Source organism: Dunckerocampus dactyliophorus, chromosome 9 (assembly GCF_027744805.1).
Source record: "Dunckerocampus dactyliophorus isolate RoL2022-P2 chromosome 9, RoL_Ddac_1.1, whole genome shotgun sequence".
Classification (NCBI taxonomy): domain Eukaryota; kingdom Metazoa; phylum Chordata; class Actinopteri; order Syngnathiformes; family Syngnathidae; genus Dunckerocampus; species Dunckerocampus dactyliophorus.
The window spans coordinates 25,578,554-25,592,794 of NC_072827.1; the positions used below are offsets into that span (position 1 = coordinate 25,578,554).

General features: G+C 51.6%; 1 protein-coding gene across 3 annotated transcripts in view; it reads left to right on the forward strand.

Moving 5' to 3' along the window:
• The window catches only part of LOC129187469 (collagen alpha-3(VI) chain-like), a 118,406-nt gene that overhangs the window by 27,426 nt on the left and 76,739 nt on the right, over positions 1-14,241 (forward strand). The gene's annotated exons all lie outside the window — the stretch shown is intronic.

Here is a 14,241-nt window from a genome sequence, read left to right on the forward strand (position 1 = left end):
CCCACGATCCCAGATATGCGCTGTCTGTGACTGAATTCACTGACCTACCCAGTGTCCAGCAACAGCTTCAGTCCTCCGTGGAGGACGTGGTGATTGACTCCACCCCAGAATCGCCACCAGTAATTGGTACGTTGACATACACAGCACTCAGCTGGGCACGGATAGGCTGTCTGGTGATGAAAAAATTAGCCAGCCTGTGCCAAGTTAATCTTTACGCAGAGGTGGTGATTTCCCTTAGAAGAGGTTGATGTCAAAGGAGGCAGCGCCAGTACCTTGAAAGAAAATGGCAAACCACATGATGATTAGTCAGCCAGCATGTATCACCGTTTGACAACGTTTGCTTTATCGTCTGTCCTCCCGTCTTTTTGCAGCCGACACCGATGCCAAAAAGGATATCGTGTTCCTTCTTGATGGTTCAGATGGCACAAGGAATGGCTTCCCCGCCATGCGTGATTTTATCGAAAGAGTGGTGGAGAAACTCAATGTGGGGGCAAACAGAGACCGTGTCTCTGTGGTCCAGTACAGCAGAGATGCAGAGGTGCAATTCTATCTGAACACCTACACCACAAGAGAGGCTATTGGGGATGCAGTCAGAGGGCTCAGACACAGAGGAGGCCGACCTCTCAACACAGGGGCCGCCCTCCAATATGTCAGGGACAACATCTTTACAAACTCCTCTGGGAGTAGGCAGCAGCAAGGTGTTCCACAAATCTTGATCCTGCTAAATGGTGGGAGATCTTTTGACAGCATTGATAGCCCAGCCTCTGCTCTCAAACAGCGGGGCATCTTTACAATCAGCATTGGAACACAGAGCTCTGACAGCAACGAGCTGCAAAAGATTTCCTATGATCCGAGCTATTCTCTATCAGTGGCTGAGCTCACTGACCTCCCCAGTGTCCAAGATCAGCTCTCCTCTGTAATGAGCAGGGTGCTAAGGGCAGCGCCCGGGACACCGACAGTGACTGGTAAGCCAGATCTCCATCCCAAACTCGTGGCAGCATGACATGTTGGCTGGTATTTGAGTGTATCGGAAGGTGGTGGGGCGGTGGGGTTGGGAGTCCGTGTCAGATAGTAAGAGTGGGAAAACAGTCTTGAGCCCACGTTAGCAGAGAGGATGGTAGACCTTGAGGTCAGCGCAAATCACGTCACTTTCACTCGGGAGAAGGTGGCACACCGAGCTAATATGTCCCATATTTTGTGTGCCACAGTGGACAGACGGCCCGGCGGAAGGGATGTGGTTTTCTTGTTGGATGGATCTGACGCCACAAGAAACGGATTCCCAGCTATGAGAGACTTTGTCCAAAGAGTAGTAGAGACACTGAGCGTGGATGACAACAAAGACCGTGTCTCGGTGGTTCAGTACAGCAGAGATACAGCTGTCCAGTTCTATTTGAACACATACACAACAAAGGGCGAGATCCTTGAAATTGTCAGAGGTTTGAGACACAGAGGTGGAAGACCCCTCAACACCGGAGCAGCTCTCCAGCACTTGAGGGATAATGTCTTTACAGCCTCTGCCGGCAGCAGGCGGCTTGAAGGAGTGCCACAGGTCCTCATATTGCTAAGCGGCGGAAGGTCTTTTGACAGCGTGGATGCGCCGGCTACTGCCCTGAAACAGCTGGGAGTGCTGATCTTTGCAATCGGAACCAGGAGCTCCGATAGCAGAGAACTGCAGAAGATAGCCCACGATCCCAGATATGCGCTGTCTGTGACTGAATTCACTGACCTACCCAGTGTCCAGCAACAGCTTCAGTCCTCCGTGGAGGACGTGGTGATTGACTCCACCCCAGAATCGCCACCAGTAATTGGTACGTTGACATACACAGCACTCAGCTGGGCACGGATAGGCTGTCTGGTGATGAAAAAATTAGCCAGCCTGTGCCAAGTTAATCTTTACGCAGAGGTGGTGATTTCCCTTAGAAGAGGTTGATGTCAAAGGAGGCAGCGCCAGTACCTTGAAAGAAAATGGCAAACCACATGATGATTAGTCAGCCAGCATGTATCACCGTTTGACAACGTTTGCTTTATCGTCTGTCCTCCCGTCTTTTTGCAGCCGACACCGATGCCAAAAAGGATATCGTGTTCCTTCTTGATGGTTCAGATGGCACAAGGAATGGCTTCCCCGCCATGCGTGATTTTATCGAAAGAGTGGTGGAGAAACTCAATGTGGGGGCAAACAGAGACCGTGTCTCTGTGGTCCAGTACAGCAGAGATGCAGAGGTGCAATTCTATCTGAACACCTACACCACAAGAGAGGCTATTGGGGATGCAGTCAGAGGGCTCAGACACAGAGGAGGCCGACCTCTCAACACAGGGGCCGCCCTCCAATATGTCAGGGACAACATCTTTACAAACTCCTCTGGGAGTAGGCAGCAGCAAGGTGTTCCACAAATCTTGATCCTGCTAAATGGTGGGAGATCTTTTGACAGCATTGATAGCCCAGCCTCTGCTCTCAAACAGCGGGGCATCTTTACAATCAGCATTGGAACACAGAGCTCTGACAGCAACGAGCTGCAAAAGATTTCCTATGATCCGAGCTATTCTCTATCAGTGGCTGAGCTCACTGACCTCCCCAGTGTCCAAGATCAGCTCTCCTCTGTAATGAGCAGGGTGCTAAGGGCAGCGCCCGGGACACCGACAGTGACTGGTAAGCCAGATCTCCATCCCAAACTCGTGGCAGCATGACATGTTGGCTGGTATTTGAGTGTATCGGAAGGTGGTGGGGCGGTGGGGTTGGGAGTCCGTGTCAGATAGTAAGAGTGGGAAAACAGTCTTGAGCCCACGTTAGCAGAGAGGATGGTAGACCTTGAGGTCAGCGCAAATCACGTCACTTTCACTCGAGAGAAGGTGGCACACCGAGCTAATATGTCCCATATTTTGTGTGCCACAGTGGACAGACGGCCCGGCGGAAGGGATGTGGTTTTCTTGTTGGATGGATCTGACGCCACAAGAAACGGATTCCCAGCTATGAGAGACTTTGTCCAAAGAGTAGTAGAGACACTGAGCGTGGATGACAACAAAGACCGTGTCTCGGTGGTTCAGTACAGCAGAGATACAGCTGTCCAGTTCTATCTGAACACATACACAACAAAGGGCGAGATCCTTGAAATTGTCAGAGGTTTGAGACACAGAGGTGGAAGACCCCTCAACACCGGAGCAGCTCTCCAGCACTTGAGGGATAATGTCTTTACAGCCTCTGCCGGCAGCAGGCGGCTTGAAGGAGTGCCACAGGTCCTCATATTGCTAAGCGGCGGAAGGTCTTTTGACAGCGTGGATGCGCCGGCTACTGCCCTGAAACAGCTGGGAGTGCTGATCTTTGCAATCGGAACCAGGAGCTCCGATAGCAGAGAACTGCAGAAGATAGCCCACGATCCCAGATATGCGCTGTCTGTGACTGAATTGACTGACCTACCCAGTGTCGAGCAACAGCTTCAGTCCTCCGTGGAGGACGTGGTGATTGACTCCACCCCAGAATCGCCACCAGTAATTGGTACGTTGACATACACAGCACTCAGCTGGGCACGGATAGGCTGTCTGGTGATGAAAAAATTAGCCAGCCTGTGCCAAGTTAATCTTTACGCAGAGGTGGTGATTTCCCTTAGAAGAGGTTGATGTCAAAGGAGGCAGCGCCAGTACCTTGAAAGAAAATGGCAAACCACATGATGATTAGTCAGCCAGCATGTATCACCGTTTGACAACGTTTGCTTTATCGTCTGTCCTCCCGTCTTTTTGCAGCCGACACCGATGCCAAAAAGGATATCGTGTTCCTTCTTGATGGTTCAGATGGCACAAGGAATGGCTTCCCCGCCATGCGTGATTTTATCGAAAGAGTGGTGGAGAAACTCAATGTGGGGGCAAACAGAGACCGTGTCTCTGTGGTCCAGTACAGCAGAGATGCAGAGGTGCAATTCTATCTGAACACCTACACCACAAGAGAGGCTATTGGGGATGCAGTCAGAGGGCTCAGACACAGAGGAGGCCGACCTCTCAACACAGGGGCCGCCCTCCAATATGTCAGGGACAACATCTTTACAAACTCCTCTGGGAGTAGGCAGCAGCAAGGTGTTCCACAAATCTTGATCCTGCTAAATGGTGGGAGATCTTTTGACAGCATTGATAGCCCAGCCTCTGCTCTCAAACAGCGGGGCATCTTTACAATCAGCATTGGAACACAGAGCTCTGACAGCAACGAGCTGCAAAAGATTTCCTATGATCCGAGCTATTCTCTATCAGTGGCTGAGCTCACTGACCTCCCCAGTGTCCAAGATCAGCTCTCCTCTGTAATGAGCAGGGTGCTAAGGGCAGCGCCCGGGACACCGACAGTGACTGGTAAGCCAGATCTCCATCCCAAACTCGTGGCAGCATGACATGTTGGCTGGTATTTGAGTGTATCGGAAGGTGGTGGGGCGGTGGGGTTGGGAGTCCGTGTCAGATAGTAAGAGTGGGAAAACAGTCTTGAGCCCACGTTAGCAGAGAGGATGGTAGACCTTGAGGTCAGCGCAAATCACGTCACTTTCACTCGAGAGAAGGTGGCACACCGAGCTAATATGTCCCATATTTTGTGTGCCACAGTGGACAGACGGCCCGGCGGAAGGGATGTGGTTTTCTTGTTGGATGGATCTGACGCCACAAGAAATGGATTCCCAGCTATGAGAGACTTTGTCCAAAGAGTAGTAGAGACACTGAGCGTGGATGACAACAAAGACCGTGTCTCGGTGGTTCAGTACAGCAGAGATACAGCTGTCCAGTTCTATCTGAACACATACACAACAAAGGGCGAGATCCTTGAAATTGTCAGAGGTTTGAGACACAGAGGTGGAAGACCCCTCAACACCGGAGCAGCTCTCCAGCACTTGAGGGATAATGTCTTTACAGCCTCTGCCGGCAGCAGGCGGCTTGAAGGAGTGCCACAGGTCCTCATATTGCTAAGCGGCGGAAGGTCTTTTGACAGCGTGGATGCGCCGGCTACTGCCCTGAAACAGCTGGGAGTGCTGATCTTTGCAATCGGAACCAGGAGCTCCGATAGCAGAGAACTGCAGAAGATAGCCCACGATCCCAGATATGCGCTGTCTGTGACTGAATTGACTGACCTACCCAGTGTCCAGCAACAGCTTCAGTCCTCCGTGGAGGACGTGGTGATTGACTCCACCCCAGAATCGCCACCAGTAATTGGTACGTTGACATACACAGCACTCAGCTGGGCACGGATAGGCTGTCTGGTGATGAAAAAATTAGCCAGCCTGTGCCAAGTTAATCTTTACGCAGAGGTGGTGATTTCCCTTAGAAGAGGTTGATGTCAAAGGAGGCAGCGCCAGTACCTTGAAAGAAAATGGCAAACCACATGATGTTTAGTCAGCCAGCATGTATCACCGTTTGACAACGTTTGCTTTATCGTCTGTCCTCCCGTCTTTTTGCAGCCGACACCGATGCCAAAAAGGATATCGTGTTCCTTCTTGATGGTTCAGATGGCACAAGGAATGGCTTCCCCGCCATGCGTGATTTTATCGAAAGAGTGGTGGAGAAACTCAATGTGGGGGCAAACAGAGACCGTGTCTCTGTGGTCCAGTACAGCAGAGATGCAGAGGTGCAATTCTATCTGAACACCTACACCACAAGAGAGGCTATTGGGGATGCAGTCAGAGGGCTCAGACACAGAGGAGGCCGACCTCTCAACACAGGGGCCGCCCTCCAATATGTCAGGGACAACATCTTTACAAACTCCTCTGGGAGTAGGCAGCAGCAAGGTGTTCCACAAATCTTGATCCTGCTAAATGGTGGGAGATCTTTTGACAGCATTGATAGCCCAGCCTCTGCTCTCAAACAGCGGGGCATCTTTACAATCAGCATTGGAACACAGAGCTCCGACAGCAACGAGCTGCAAAAGATTTCCTATGATCCGAGCTATTCTCTATCAGTGGCTGAGCTCACTGACCTCCCCAGTGTCCAAGATCAGCTCTCCTCTGTAATCAGCAGGGTGCTAAGGGCAGCGCCCGGGACACCGACAGTGACTGGTAAGCCAGATCTCCATCCCAAACTCGTGGCAGCATGACATGTTGGCTGGTATTTGAGTGTATCGGAAGGTGGTGGGGCGGTGGGGTTGGGAGTCCGTGTCAGATAGTAAGAGTGGGAAAACAGTCTTGAGCCCACGTTAGCAGAGAGGATGGTAGACCTTGAGGTCAGCGCAAATCACGTCACTTTCACTCGGGAGAAGGTGGCACACCGAGCTAATATGTCCCATATTTTGTGTGCCACAGTGGACAGACGGCCCGGCGGAAGGGATGTGGTTTTCTTGTTGGATGGATCTGACGCCACAAGAAACGGATTCCCAGCTATGAGAGACTTTGTCCAAAGAGTAGTAGAGACACTGAGCGTGGATGACAACAAAGACCGTGTCTCGGTGGTTCAGTACAACAGAGATACAGCTGTCCAGTTCTATCTGAACACATACACAACAAAGGGCGAGATCCTTGAAATTGTCAGAGGTTTGAGACACAGAGGTGGAAGACCCCTCAACACCGGAGCAGCTCTCCAGCACTTGAGGGATAATGTCTTTACAGCCTCTGCCGGCAGCAGGCGGCTTGAAGGAGTGCCACAGGTCCTCATATTGCTAAGCGGCGGAAGGTCTTTTGACAGCGTGGATGCGCCGGCTACTGCCCTGAAACAGCTGGGAGTGCTGATCTTTGCAATCGGAACCAGGAGCTCCGATAGCAGAGAACTGCAGAAGATAGCCCACGATCCCAGATATGCGCTGTCTGTGACTGAATTCACTGACCTACCCAGTGTCCAGCAACAGCTTCAGTCCTCCGTGGAGGACGTGGTGATTGACTCCACCCCAGAATCGCCACCAGTAATTGGTACGTTGACATACACAGCACTCAGCTGGGCACGGATAGGCTGTCTGGTGATGAAAAAATTAGCCAGCCTGTGCCAAGTTAATCTTTACGCAGAGGTGGTGATTTCCCTTAGAAGAGGTTGATGTCAAAGGAGGCAGCGCCAGTACCTTGAAAGAAAATGGCAAACCACATGATGTTTAGTCAGCCAGCATGTATCACCGTTTGACAACGTTTGCTTTATCGTCTGTCCTCCCGTCTTTTTGCAGCCGACACCGATGCCAAAAAGGATATCGTGTTCCTTCTTGATGGTTCAGATGGCACAAGGAATGGCTTCCCCGCCATGCGTGATTTTATCGAAAGAGTGGTGGAGAAACTCAATGTGGGGGCAAACAGAGACCGTGTCTCTGTGGTCCAGTACAGCAGAGATGCAGAGGTGCAATTCTATCTGAACACCTACACCACAAGAGAGGCTATTGGGGATGCAGTCAGAGGGCTCAGACACAGAGGAGGCCGACCTCTCAACACAGGGGCCGCCCTCCAATATGTCAGGGACAACATCTTTACAAACTCCTCTGGGAGTAGGCAGCAGCAAGGTGTTCCACAAATCTTGATCCTGCTAAATGGTGGGAGATCTTTTGACAGCATTGATAGCCCAGCCTCTGCTCTCAAACAGCGGGGCATCTTTACAATCAGCATTGGAACACAGAGCTCCGACAGCAACGAGCTGCAAAAGATTTCCTATGATCCGAGCTATTCTCTATCAGTGGCTGAGCTCACTGACCTCCCCAGTGTCCAAGATCAGCTCTCCTCTGTAATCAGCAGGGTGCTAAGGGCAGCGCCCGGGACACCGACAGTGACTGGTAAGCCAGATCTCCATCCCAAACTCGTGGCAGCATGACATGTTGGCTGGTATTTGAGTGTATCGGAAGGTGGTGGGGCGGTGGGGTTGGGAGTCCGTGTCAGATAGTAAGAGTGGGAAAACAGTCTTGAGCCCACGTTAGCAGAGAGGATGGTAGACCTTGAGGTCAGCGCAAATCACGTCACTTTCACTCGGGAGAAGGTGGCACACCGAGCTAATATGTCCCATATTTTGTGTGCCACAGTGGACAGACGGCCCGGCGGAAGGGATGTGGTTTTCTTGTTGGATGGATCTGACGCCACAAGAAACGGATTCCCAGCTATGAGAGACTTTGTCCAAAGAGTAGTAGAGACACTGAGCGTGGATGACAACAAAGACCGTGTCTCGGTGGTTCAGTACAGCAGAGATACAGCTGTCCAGTTCTATCTGAACACATACACAACAAAGGGCGAGATCCTTGAAATTGTCAGAGGTTTGAGACACAGAGGTGGAAGACCCCTCAACACCGGAGCAGCTCTCCAGCACTTGAGGGATAATGTCTTTACAGCCTCTGCCGGCAGCAGGCGGCTTGAAGGAGTGCCACAGGTCCTCATATTGCTAAGCGGCGGAAGGTCTTTTGACAGCGTGGATGCGCCGGCTACTGCCCTGAAACAGCTGGGAGTGCTGATCTTTGCAATCGGAACCAGGAGCTCCGATAGCAGAGAACTGCAGAAGATAGCCCACGATCCCAGATATGCGCTGTCTGTGACTGAATTGACTGACCTACCCAGTGTCCAGCAACAGCTTCAGTCCTCCGTGGAGGACGTGGTGATTGACTCCACCCCAGAATCGCCACCAGTAATTGGTACGTTGACATACACAGCACTCAGCTGGGCACGGATAGGCTGTCTGGTGATGAAAAAATTAGCCAGCCTGTGCCAAGTTAATCTTTACGCAGAGGTGGTGATTTCCCTTAGAAGAGGTTGATGTCAAAGGAGGCAGCGCCAGTACCTTGAAAGAAAATGGCAAACCACATGATGATTAGTCAGCCAGCATGTATCACCGTTTGACAACGTTTGCTTTATCGTCTGTCCTCCCGTCTTTTTGCAGCCGACACCGATGCCAAAAAGGATATCGTGTTCCTTCTTGATGGTTCAGATGGCACAAGGAATGGCTTCCCCGCCATGCGTGATTTTATCGAAAGAGTGGTGGAGAAACTCAATGTGGGGGCAAACAGAGACCGTGTCTCTGTGGTCCAGTACAGCAGAGATGCAGAGGTGCAATTCTATCTGAACACCTACACCACAAGAGAGGCTATTGGGGATGCAGTCAGAGGGCTCAGACACAGAGGAGGCCGACCTCTCAACACAGGGGCCGCCCTCCAATATGTCAGGGACAACATCTTTACAAACTCCTCTGGGAGTAGGCAGCAGCAAGGTGTTCCACAAATCTTGATCCTGCTAAATGGTGGGAGATCTTTTGACAGCATTGATAGCCCAGCCTCTGCTCTCAAACAGCGGGGCATCTTTACAATCAGCATTGGAACACAGAGCTCCGACAGCAACGAGCTGCAAAAGATTTCCTATGATCCGAGCTATTCTCTATCAGTGGCTGAGCTCACTGACCTCCCCAGTGTCCAAGATCAGCTCTCCTCTGTAATGAGCAGGGTGCTAAGGGCAGCGCCCGGGACACCGACAGTGACTGGTAAGCCAGATCTCCATCCCAAACTCGTGGCAGCATGACATGTTGGCTGGTATTTGAGTGTATCGGAAGGTGGTGGGGCGGTGGGGTTGGGAGTCCGTGTCAGATAGTAAGAGTGGGAAAACAGTCTTGAGCCCACGTTAGCAGAGAGGATGGTAGACCTTGAGGTCAGCGCAAATCACGTCACTTTCACTCGGGAGAAGGTGGCACACCGAGCTAATATGTCCCATATTTTGTGTGCCACAGTGGACAGACGGCCCGGCGGAAGGGATGTGGTTTTCTTGTTGGATGGATCTGACGCCACAAGAAACGGATTCCCAGCTATGAGAGACTTTGTCCAAAGAGTAGTAGAGACACTGAGCGTGGATGACAACAAAGACCGTGTCTCGGTGGTTCAGTACAGCAGAGATACAGCTGTCCAGTTCTATCTGAACACATACACAACAAAGGGCGAGATCCTTGAAATTGTCAGAGGTTTGAGACACAGAGGTGGAAGACCCCTCAACACCGGAGCAGCTCTCCAGCACTTGAGGGATAATGTCTTTGCAGCCTCTGCCGGCAGCAGGCGGCTTGAAGGAGTGCCACAGGTCCTCATATTGCTAAGCGGCGGAAGGTCTTTTGACAGCGTGGATGCGCCGGCTACTGCCCTGAAACAGCTGGGAGTGCTGATCTTTGCAATCGGAACCAGGAGCTCCGATAGCAGAGAACTGCAGAAGATAGCCCACGATCCCAGATATGCGCTGTCTGTGACTGAATTGACTGACCTACCCAGTGTCCAGCAACAGCTTCAGTCCTCCGTGGAGGACGTGGTGATTGACTCCACCCCAGAATCGCCACCAGTAATTGGTACGTTGACATACACAGCACTCAGCTGGGCACGGATAGGCTGTCTGGTGATGAAAAAATTAGCCAGCCTGTGCCAAGTTAATCTTTACGCAGAGGTGGTGATTTCCCTTAGAAGAGGTTGATGTCAAAGGAGGCAGCGCCAGTACCTTGAAAGAAAATGGCAAACCACATGATGATTAGTCAGCCAGCATGTATCACCGTTTGACAACGTTTGCTTTATCGTCTGTCCTCCCGTCTTTTTGCAGCCGACACCGATGCCAAAAAGGATATCGTGTTCCTTCTTGATGGTTCAGATGGCACAAGGAATGGCTTCCCCGCCATGCGTGATTTTATCGAAAGAGTGGTGGAGAAACTCAATGTGGGGGCAAACAGAGACCGTGTCTCTGTGGTCCAGTACAGCAGAGATGCAGAGGTGCAATTCTATCTGAACACCTACACCACAAGAGAGGCTATTGGGGATGCAGTCAGAGGGCTCAGACACAGAGGAGGCCGACCTCTCAACACAGGGGCCGCCCTCCAATATGTCAGGGACAACATCTTTACAAACTCCTCTGGGAGTAGGCAGCAGCAAGGTGTTCCACAAATCTTGATCCTGCTAAATGGTGGGAGATCTTTTGACAGCATTGATAGCCCAGCCTCTGCTCTCAAACAGCGGGGCATCTTTACAATCAGCATTGGAACACAGAGCTCTGACAGCAACGAGCTGCAAAAGATTTCCTATGATCCGAGCTATTCTCTATCAGTGGCTGAGCTCACTGACCTCCCCAGTGTCCAAGATCAGCTCTCCTCTGTAATGAGCAGGGTGCTAAGGGCAGCGCCCGGGACACCGACAGTGACTGGTAAGCCAGATCTCCATCCCAAACTCGTGGCAGCATGACATGTTGGCTGGTATTTGAGTGTATCGGAAGGTGGTGGGGCGGTGGGGTTGGGAGTCCGTGTCAGATAGTAAGAGTGGGAAAACAGTCTTGAGCCCACGTTAGCAGAGAGGATGGTAGACCTTGAGGTCAGCGCAAATCACGTCACTTTCACTCGGGAGAAGGTGGCACACCGAGCTAATATGTCCCATATTTTGTGTGCCACAGTGGACAGACGGCCCGGCGGAAGGGATGTGGTTTTCTTGTTGGATGGATCTGACGCCACAAGAAACGGATTCCCAGCTATGAGAGACTTTGTCCAAAGAGTAGTAGAGACACTGAGCGTGGATGACAACAAAGACCGTGTCTCGGTGGTTCAGTACAGCAGAGATACAGCTGTCCAGTTCTATCTGAACACATACACAACAAAGGGCGAGATCCTTGAAATTGTCAGAGGTTTGAGACACAGAGGTGGAAGACCCCTCAACACCGGAGCAGCTCTCCAGCACTTGAGGGATAATGTCTTTACAGCCTCTGCCGGCAGCAGGCGGCTTGAAGGAGTGCCACAGGTCCTCATATTGCTAAGCGGCGGAAGGTCTTTTGACAGCGTGGATGCGCCGGCTACTGCCCTGAAACAGCTGGGAGTGCTGATCTTTGCAATCGGAACCAGGAGCTCCGATAGCAGAGAACTGCAGAAGATAGCCCACGATCCCAGATATGCGCTGTCTGTGACTGAATTGACTGACCTACCCAGTGTCCAGCAACAGCTTCAGTCCTCCGTGGAGGACGTGGTGATTGACTCCACCCCAGAATCGCCACCAGTAATTGGTACGTTGACATACACAGCACTCAGCTGGGCACGGATAGGCTGTCTGGTGATGAAAAAATTAGCCAGCCTGTGCCAAGTTAATCTTTACGCAGAGGTGGTGATTTCCCTTAGAAGAGGTTGATGTCAAAGGAGGCAGCGCCAGTACCTTGAAAGAAAATGGCAAACCACATGATGATTAGTCAGCCAGCATGTATCACCGTTTGACAACGTTTGCTTTATCGTCTGTCCTCCCGTCTTTTTGCAGCCGACACCGATGCCAAAAAGGATATCGTGTTCCTTCTTGATGGTTCAGATGGCACAAGGAATGGCTTCCCCGCCATGCGTGATTTTATCGAAAGAGTGGTGGAGAAACTCAATGTGGGGGCAAACAGAGACCGTGTCTCTGTGGTCCAGTACAGCAGAGATGCAGAGGTGCAATTCTATCTGAACACCTACACCACAAGAGAGGCTATTGGGGATGCAGTCAGAGGGCTCAGACACAGAGGAGGCCGACCTCTCAACACAGGGGCCGCCCTCCAATATGTCAGGGACAACATCTTTACAAACTCCTCTGGGAGTAGGCAGCAGCAAGGTGTTCCACAAATCTTGATCCTGCTAAATGGTGGGAGATCTTTTGACAGCATTGATAGCCCAGCCTCTGCTCTCAAACAGCGGGGCATCTTTACAATCAGCATTGGAACACAGAGCTCCGACAGCAACGAGCTGCAAAAGATTTCCTATGATCCGAGCTATTCTCTATCAGTGGCTGAGCTCACTGACCTCCCCAGTGTCCAAGATCAGCTCTCCTCTGTAATGAGCAGGGTGCTAAGGGCAGCGCCCGGGACACCGACAGTGACTGGTAAGCCAGATCTCCATCCCAAACTCGTGGCAGCATGACATGTTGGCTGGTATTTGAGTGTATCGGAAGGTGGTGGGGCGGTGGGGTTGGGAGTCCGTGTCAGATAGTAAGAGTGGGAAAACAGTCTTGAGCCCACGTTAGCAGAGAGGATGGTAGACCTTGAGGTCAGCGCAAATCACGTCACTTTCACTCGGGAGAAGGTGGCACACCGAGCTAATATGTCCCATATTTTGTGTGCCACAGTGGACAGACGGCCCGGCGGAAGGGATGTGGTTTTCTTGTTGGATGGATCTGACGCCACAAGAAACGGATTCCCAGCTATGAGAGACTTTGTCCAAAGAGTAGTAGAGACACTGAGCGTGGATGACAACAAAGACCGTGTCTCGGTGGTTCAGTACAGCAGAGATACAGCTGTCCAGTTCTATCTGAACACATACACAACAAAGGGCGAGATCCTTGAAATTGTCAGAGGTTTGAGACACAGAGGTGGAAGACCCCTCAACACCGGAGCAGCTCTCCAGCACTTGAGGGATAATGTCTTTACAGCCTCTGCCGGCAGCAGGCGGCTTGAAGGAGTGCCACAGGTCCTCATATTGCTAAGCGGCGGAAGGTCTTTTGACAGCGTGGATGCGCCGGCTACTGCCCTGAAACAGCTGGGAGTGCTGATCTTTGCAATCGGAACCAGGAGCTCCGATAGCAGAGAACTGCAGAAGATAGCCCACGATCCCAGATATGCGCTGTCTGTGACTGAATTCACTGACCTACCCAGTGTCCAGCAACAGCTTCAGTCCTCCGTGGAGGACGTGGTGATTGACTCCACCCCAGAATCGCCACCAGTAATTGGTACGTTGACATACACAGCACTCAGCTGGGCACGGATAGGCTGTCTGGTGATGAAAAAATTAGCCAGCCTGTGCCAAGTTAATCTTTACGCAGAGGTGGTGATTTCCCTTAGAAGAGGTTGATGTCAAAGGAGGCAGCGCCAGTACCTTGAAAGAAAATGGCAAACCACATGATGATTAGTCAGCCAGCATGTATCACCGTTTGACAACGTTTGCTTTATCGTCTGTCCTCCCGTCTTTTTGCAGCCGACACCGATGCCAAAAAGGATATCGTGTTCCTTCTTGATGGTTCAGATGGCACAAGGAATGGCTTCCCCGCCATGCGTGATTTTATCGAAAGAGTGGTGGAGAAACTCAATGTGGGGGCAAACAGAGACCGTGTCTCTGTGGTCCAGTACAGCAGAGATGCAGAGGTGCAATTCTATCTGAACACCTACACCACAAGAGAGGCTATTGGGGATGCAGTCAGAGGGCTCAGACACAGAGGAGGCCGACCTCTCAACACAGGGGCCGCCCTCCAATATGTCAGGGACAACATCTTTACAAACTCCTCTGGGAGTAGGCAGCAGCAAGGTGTTCCACAAATCTTGATCCTGCTAAATGGTGGGAGATCTTTTGACAGCATTGATAGCCCAGCCTCTGCTCTCAAACAGCGGGGCA